Raw genomic sequence first — 8,944 nt, forward strand, 5'->3', positions numbered from 1 at the left:
GTTCTAGCTCCACAGGCAAATGACATCCTTTACCATAAACTAATTGAAATGGAGACATGCCTAGCGGAGACTTGAATGCTGTTCAATACGCCCAAACAGCTTCATCCAGCTTCAAAGACCAATCTTTCCTTGATGGACATACAACTTTCTCCCGAATTCGCTTGATCTCTCTATTTGACACCTCAGCTTGACCATTAGTCTGAGAATGGTAGACTGTAGCAATGCGATGATTCAGATTATATCTTTGCATAATAGAAGTGAACTTGCTATTGCAGAAATGCGATCCCTCGTCACTGATTATGACTCTTGGTGTCCCAAATCTTGTGAATATCTTCTTATGAAGAAAATTAAGCACTACCTTTGCATCATTCGTCGGCAAAGCTTTAACTTTGACCCATTTTAACACATAATCAACCGCCAACAAGATATACTGATTATTTTAAGATAAGACAAACGGCCCCATGAAGTCAATTCCCCAAACATCGAAGACCTCAACCTCGAGAAGCACATTAAGAGGCATCTCATCCCTCTTGGACATATTACCAACACGCTGGCATCGATCATACTTCAAAATGAACTGATGCGCATCCTTAAACAATGTAGGCCAGAAGAATCCTACTTGAAGGATACGAGCTGGTGTCTTTTCTCCACCATAGTGGCCTCCATAAACAGTCGAATGATAGTCTCGAAAGATACCCTTCATATCGCTGAACAGAATACATCTCCTAATGATTTCGTCAGCTCCTTACCGAAACAAAAACTGCTCATCCCACATGAACCATTTCACCTCGTGAAGAAACTTCTTCCTTTGAGCAGAAGACAAGTCTGGAGGCATAATGTTGCTCACAAGATAGTTCACAATGTCTGCGAACCACAGTTCCTCTTCTTGCACCCCAAATAATTGCTCATCGGGAAAAGTCTCATTTATCACTATTTTATCATATGAAGTCGTACTTGGATCTTCTAAAAGAGAGATGATCAGCAACTTGGTTCTCAGTACCTTTCATATCCTTGATCTCTAACTCAAACTCCTGAAGTAAAAGAACCCATCGAATCAATCTAGGCTTCGAGTCTTTCTTCGATATGAGATAGCGAATCGCGGCGTGATCAATGTACACTGTCACCTTCGTCCCAAGCAAATAAGATCAAAACTTCTTAAAACCGTAGACAATAGCCAATAGCTCCTTCTCAGTAGTAGTATAGTTCAGTTGAGCACCATTGAGGGTCTTACTAGCATAGTAGACCACATAAAATATATTGTTCTTCCTTTGCCTAAGAACTCCAACTGCATAGTCACTTGCATCGCACATTATTTTAAAAGGCTCATCCCAATCAGGTGCAGTTATGACAGGTTCCGTAATCAAACTCTTCTTTAAGCTCTCAAAAGCAGCTAGACATTCATCATCAAACTTGAAAGAGACATCTTTCTCCAATAAATTGCACAATGGTTTAGAGATTTTAGAGAAGTCCTTGATGAATCGCCGATAGAAACCCGCATGACCAAGAAAACTGTGAATCCCCTTAACAGAAATTGGAAGCGGAAGGTTTTCAATGACCCCCACATTGGCTTTGTCCACCTCAAGACCTTTACTTGAGACCTTGTGCCTAAGAATGATGTCATGTTGCACCATAAAATGACATTTCTCCCAGTTGAGAACTAGATTGGTCTCAACACAGCTTTTAATAACTGCGCCAAGATTTTGCAAGCACTCATCAAAAGAATCCCCGAACACAGAAAAATTATCCATGAACACCTCCACATTATGACCAATCATGTTAGAGAAAATGGCCATCATGCATCTCTGAACTGTGGCAGGTGCACCACACAACCCAAAAGAAACTCTTCTAAAGGAAAAAGTACCAAACGGACAGGTGAAGGTAGTCTTTTCCTGATCTTCTGGAGCAATGCAAGTCCGATTATAGCCCGAATAGCCATCCAGAAGATAATAGTATTCATGCCCAACCAATCTGTCAAGCATCTGATCAATAAAAGGAAGAGGGAAGTGATCCTTCCTCATGGCCTTGTTCAGCTTCCTTTAATCCATGCAAACTCGCCACCCCGTGACTGTTCGAGTAGGAATGAGCTCATTTTTTTATTAGCAACCACTGTGATGCCTCCTTTCTTCGGCACACACTGAACCGGGCTTACCTAAGAACTGTCAGAAATAGGATAGATGATCCCTACATCTAGCCATTTTAGAATTTCCTTCTTCATGACCTCCTTCATGATCGGATTTAGCCTTCTCTGTTGCTCAACACTTGGCTTGCTTCCTTCCTCTAGCAGAATTTTATTCATGCAATAAGAAGGGTTGATTCCCTTCATATCTGCTATAGTTCATCCAATTGCTGATTAGAACTCTCTCAGAATTCTCAAGAGCTTTTCCTCATCACTACCTAAAAGGTCAGATGCAATAATAACAGGAAAAGTAGATGCATCACCTAAAAATTTATACCTCAAGTGTTCAGGAAATGGTTTAAGCTCGAGTGTAGGAGCTTCCTCAATAGATGGCTTGAGACGCCCCTTAGCATTTTTGAGTTCTGACATTCCAAGAGAATCAAAAGGCATATCCAGCCTTCGCTTTCAAGGAGAAGCATTCAAATACTGTAACTGCTCATCACCTTCATCATCTTCACTATCTGAATTTCCTATCAAGGCCTTCTCTAAGGCATCAGACCTTAGCATTTGATCAAGTTCTGAAGTAACCACAGAATCGACTAATTCCATTTTTAAGCACTCCTCATTATCAGTAGGGAATTTCATGGCATTTAATACATTAAAAGTCAAGTAATAACCCCAATTTTTGGAATTTTTGAAACCCTTATGAATAGTGTTTTGCTGATTATGCTGAATAAGAAAACTTTTCATGCCACACTATGTAGGGGTTCTTTTATTGATCTTCTGGGATATTATTAGTACTCTATGTGATATATAAGTGTATGTAAAGATCGTCAGAATCCAAATCCGAACACTTTGATTTTTCCCGGAAATCTACCAGATACAGAAAGAATTGAGTATAAGGTAACATAATAAAAAGGATTTAAATTCAAGGATTATAAGAGAGGATCATAAAAGGAATATAATGTATTGAGAAAGGTTAAGGAAACCTAAGTAATAAGATCCCGGGTATGATCCCTCAAACGATAAACGAAAACGAAAGTTAAGCGAACCGTATAACAGATCAGCGGTCATTAGCCAAGTAATTAGAAGCTAATCAAAGAGGTTAGTGAGGATGATGTCATCAAACCAATAAGAGGAGGACAAGTGGGGAAGGATGACATAATCAAGATGACCTAAGCATGACCTAGTAGATATTTTGAATTGGTGGAATATTAGCCAAGTGTTTTTAACCATGGTAAATTCTAAATATGGTTAATTAAAATAAAAAAGAAGCAACCAAGTAATTCACCACACAAATACCTAGGCAACCAAGCAAGAAGCATTTTCTCCCCATTTTCATCTTTGCTCTCGGCTTTCAAGGAAAAAGCAAGGAAGAAAAATCCAAAGTCCAAGCTCCACTCAAGCATAAATTCCATGGTTTGTTTTTATGGATTCTACATTTCATAACTTAGCTTGGGTATGATTTTAAGCTCTTGATTCAAATGGATTCATAGCTAATTAATTCACCAAAGATTAGGGTGAATAGTGTTTTCAAATTATAACTTTGTGTTTCTTGATTTCATTTGCAAGATCAAGGTTATATAAGGATAGATCAAGGTTCTTTGAGGCTCCCTAGTAACTTTCCACCCTCCAAAAAAGGTATAAATCTTCACACCCTTCAGTAATAAGTTTGAATGTTGAAGTTTGGAGATGGTTTGGATGGATGAGTAGTAATTTGAATGATAAGCATGATTCGAGCTTAATTGTTAAGTAGTTTAGTTGAATTTGGAGGTGTTATAATATATGATTGGATTGAGATCCTTGAGCTTATTATGACTGAAATAAGTATCATTGATGTGTATCTTGAGTTGTTTTTGATTGGTAGTTGGATTGATATGATTTGGAATGGTAAAAATTTGGGAAATCGCGTAAACATAGTCGTCGTAATGTCCGATTTACTTTAGACTGTTTTTGCTCTTAACATCAGGACCCGAGAACTCACTGTTAGGTTTTGACCATTGCCATGATTAAATAGTGCATGTTACGAGCTTTGTTTTGATATGTGGTTCGTTTGAATCCGATGTACGGTTTAGGAGAAAAGACCGTTTTAAGTAACGGCGTTTCGCGAATGAACCATTACCCCTCTCCTTACTTTGAAACATTGGTTAAAGACCTTAAGTGACTAATTGGAATATGAAACATTTATGTAAAGTGTATTAGGCAGTTGGTAAGGCACTCGCGAAAGAATCGCCTTAAAACTCTTATTGGTTAATTTATTAAAAATGGTGGAGCCAGGGGTACTCGAGCGACTTAAGAGAATCATTAAGCGCGAAGCGAGCGTTAGAGTCTAATTGGTTAAAGTATAGATTCTTAAGCGACTTTAGTTTTAATTCCAACTTATATGTGGTTTAGAGGTTACCAGACTCATCCCTGGACTTTTACCACCCCCAGTAGCTCAGGCAAGTTTTCTACCCGTTATATTATTGTTGTGATGTATACATTTGTATATGCATTATCTTGTGATAGATGCATGATGGTTAATTAGCAAATTCTTGCGATATAATGTAGCATGTGATATGGTATATATGCATGCCTGTTTCGTAATCTTGATACATATATCTGTTGATTCAGTTGATAATACCTATGCTAGAGATAAGCGGTATTTGCGTATACCCTTAGTATAGGGGACCTAAAGGTGAACATTTTTTCTAAAATCGGGAGTCGATGTTCCCGAGTATAATATATATATTTATATATATGAATAGTTTTCAAGACTATTATTCGAATAAGGTTTATTCGATAACTTTATTTTATTAAATGAATATTATTTTGAATATTCATTCGAGGACTTATGACTCCGCTTAATTTATTAAATGAATATTATTTTGAATATTCATTCGAGGACTTATGACTCCGATTATTTACTAAATAATATTCTTTATTTTATTAAAGAATAATGTGTCGATAATCAAACTTACTTTTGATTATTCAAATAAAGATATTACTTTCGTATACGTATATCTTTGGTTATTTAATATTCATTTCAAGTATAAGTTTTACAACTTCTACTTCAATTATTTTTATAAAGATTATTCTTTAAGGGAATATTATTTAAATAATAATATTCAGATATTTTCTAATATATTGGGACTGATTTATTTTATTAAATCAGCATCACTCCAAACATTCTTAAAAATGTTTTCGAGTCTTCAAAATGATTTTAAAGGGTTAGGGCGGATCCCAAAACTCATTTTTATATTTAAGATCCTCCTTTCGAAGGGGATTTAAATACTCGCTTAAAACCTGAGGGATCCGGCTCTGTGGTGTGTTTCATATTCGCAACAAGGTTGCTATTTTGATAAAAGAGTTTTTGATTACTTACCCAACACTCGGGAAGTAAAATTCTTGGAACAAGTTAATCCATTAACATGCATCGCCTGGGAAATATCGGTGAGTTTTCCTTTCCAACTAGATACGACTTTTTGGTGGAGCCGTATCAACAAGTTTCTTCTTGGGGAAAGGGGGGACGAGCTTTACGTTTCAGAGTCATGGATTTCATCTGAACTAGGAGTGGCGTAAGTGGTCGAGTAGCGCCGGCCCAACCTTATTATATTGGTCCAAATGGCCCGGAAGTTCCGCTAAGACGGTCCATTCCTTAGGAGTCCAGTGTTCGGTTGATAAGTAAATCCGACAGGTTCTCCTCTACATGTAGAAAATGGTGGGGTTGTACTACTATGACTGATCATCGTAAGTGGTCTTCCTGGCGCGGCAAACTCCCGTAATGTGTTCATCATCCAGTTGGATATTTCTGCAACACTACCCAGAACACTTCGATAGAAAGGCTACGGTTGGGCGATTGTTGAGTGTTGGCAGGGTCAAGCTTTCAAAATGATGTTTGCATCAAATGAAGTATCTCGTAACTTCATTTTATTTTGATGATATTTTAAAGATTGATTCTATACAAGTTTTGTCTTGTAGCTTAATCTATGGGATGAACTATTTATATATTGAACGGTGGTAGTTCAAGTAGTATTTGGAAAAGATATAAGTATATTGGAGTATCTTGTAACTTCATCTTTTCAACTTATATCTAGTTAATGATTATCTTGTGCATGTCAAAGATTTTCAGAAAAACGTTGAGACAAGGTTAGATATATGAGATCACCTTGCAACGATATTTTTTATACAGTTATAAACCGGAACTCTGTGTATATTATACATGTCGGAGGATCTCAAAGATTGTGAAAAGTATATATATATGTATATATATACTTAATATTTTGTGACTTGGTCGCGTTAAGATATCAGCTTGGTTCATTTCTTTTGACCAAGACTTTCATGAGTACTATGAGAATGCTCATATATTGTTAATCACTATACATATTATTTTGGTGGGCTTGTTGCTCACCCTTGCTTTCTTCTTTCATCACACAACATCAGATAGACAAGATGAACAAAACCAAGCTTCCAATTCGCAAGCGGTTAGAAAACGTTCCGCAGTTTTTTGGAAGCGTTGATGCCGCCGTATCTGAGGTAGGAGCTACCAATAGGTTAGGTTTTCAACTATTGATGTACCAGACTTATGTATCTTTATCAATTGTAATAATGGCAAAAAAATATAAATTTATTCAGAAACCCTTTTAAGGTGTAATGGCATATAATTTTGGAATAAAATGACTCGTGTTATTTTTGGATATTCATCTCTGAGACTATAACTTGTGGTGTGTGTGTTTATTGTGGGGTCACAGTACAGAGTAGTGGATTGTTTATTAAGATTGGGTGTTATTAAGGGAAATGGAACTCGTGACAACCCGGATCCCCGACCCCGGATTTGGGGGTGTTATAAGTCACATCCTGATCTAGTACTCCCATAGTGAGCTCACCCTTCTGCACATCAATCAAGGTTCGACCAGTAGCCAAGAATGGTCTTCCCAAGATTATGGGAATCTTTTTATCCTCCTCAAAATCAAGAATTATAAAGTCAGCAGGAAAGATGAGTGTTTCCACCTTGACCAAGACATCCTCTACAATGCCTCGTGGATATGTGATAGAATGATCGGCCAACCGCAAGGACATATATATAGGCTTTGGATCAGGTAATCCAACTTCTTGAAGACAGACAAGGGCATCAGATTGATGCTAGCTCCCAAATCACATAAACACTTTTCAAGCGACAGGTTTTCGATGGTGCAAGAAATAGTGAAGCTTCCAGGATCTTTAAGCTTCAGAGGCAATTTTTGTTACAACACATCACTGCATTCCTCCGTAAGAGTAACGGTCTCTCAATCATCGAGCTTCACTTTTCGAGATAGAATACCTTTCACAAACTTCACATAGCTAGGCATCTGTTCAAGAGATTAAGCGAAAGGTATGTTGATATGAAGTTTCTTGAACACCTCCAGAAACATAGCAAACTGCTTATCCAACTTTTGCTTCTACAACCTCTTGGGAAAAGAGGGTGGAGGATAGACATGTTTCTCCCCTGTATTACCATCAGGAGGAGTGTGTTCCATTATTTTCTTCTTTGTTTCCACTTCTGCTTCCTTATGCACATCTTCTTCAGCCACAACTTCAGATTCTGGAACTTGAGATTTTTCGGGACTTACAACCTTCCCAGACCTCAATATAATTATCTTTACCTGTTCTTTTGCTTCCTTCTTTCCTGGAACTTTTGTGTCACTAGAGAGTGTACCAGGTTGTTGATTCAGCAAGGCATTAACAATCTGTCCAATTTGATTCTCCAAGGTCTTAATAGAAACTATTTGGCTCTTGCACATGAGCCTCAACTCCTCTAATTCAGATTTTTCATTAGATTGTTGAAGTGGGAGTTGTTGTCTTGGTGCATATTGCGGTTGTTGAAAACCAGGAGGGTTGAATTGCGTTACTGCATACTGCTGATAAGGTTGTTGCACCGCATTCTGATTGTTGCTCCACCTGAAGTTAGGATGATTACTGTTGTTGGGATGATAGGTGGCCGGAACTAGTTGCTGTGACCTCTAAAAGTTGCTCACAAACTGAGCTGATTCACTAGAAATAGCACACTACTCTGTCTCATGAGCACCAGCACAAAGCTCACGAACACTAATGATCTGATTAACTCCATAATTATCCAAAGAATACACCTTCATCGTTAAAGCCTTAAGCTGAGCAGCTATGGCAGTATGTGCATCCACCTTCAGAATTCCTGCTACCTTGCCTTGAGGTAGTCTCTGAGAAGGGTTCTGCTATTCATTAGCAGCCATCAGTTCAATTAAGTTATAAGCTTCATCGTAGCTCTTAGCCCATATGGCTCTACCTGATGCTGCATCAAGCATGGGTCTAGACTAGGCTCCCATGCCATTATAAAAGCAGTTGATAATCATCCAGTCAGACATGCCATGGTGAGGACACTTCCTAAGCATCTCCTTGTAGCGATCCCAAGCCTCACACAATGATTATCCAGATTGCTGCACAAATTGAGTGAGAGCATTCCTGATTGCAACTGTCTTCGCCATAGGGAATAATTTAGTTAGAAACTTTTGAGCAAGATCTTCCCATTTGGTGATAGAACCTGCTGGTAGAGAATACAACCAGCTCTTAGCTTTATCTCTCAGAGAGAACGGGAACCGCCTTAGCTTTATAACATCTTCAAAAACTCCATTGAACTTGAAAGTGTCACAGATCTCGATAAAATTTTTGTTGTGCATGTTGGGATCTTCTATAGGAGAAACGCCAAACTGAACTGAATTCTGTATAATCTGAATCATGCTAGCCTTGATTTTAAAAGTGTTAGCCGTGATGGCTGGTCTAACAATGCTAGACTGAATATCATCGATCTTCGGTTGAGAGTAATCCATCAAAGCCTTC

At 38.0% G+C, this 8,944-nt stretch overlaps 1 non-coding gene across 1 annotated transcript; it reads left to right on the forward strand.

Annotated features, from left to right (window-relative positions):
* Positions 1-8,470: 8,470 nt before the first annotated feature.
* On the forward strand, positions 8,471-8,577 carry LOC141710058 (small nucleolar RNA R71). The gene has a single exon (XR_012570599.1). It is a non-coding gene; the product is annotated as a small nucleolar RNA R71 (small nucleolar RNA).
* Positions 8,578-8,944: the final 367 nt, after the last annotated feature.

Source organism: Apium graveolens, chromosome 2 (assembly GCF_009905375.1).
Source record: "Apium graveolens cultivar Ventura chromosome 2, ASM990537v1, whole genome shotgun sequence".
NCBI classification, from domain to species: domain Eukaryota; kingdom Viridiplantae; phylum Streptophyta; class Magnoliopsida; order Apiales; family Apiaceae; genus Apium; species Apium graveolens.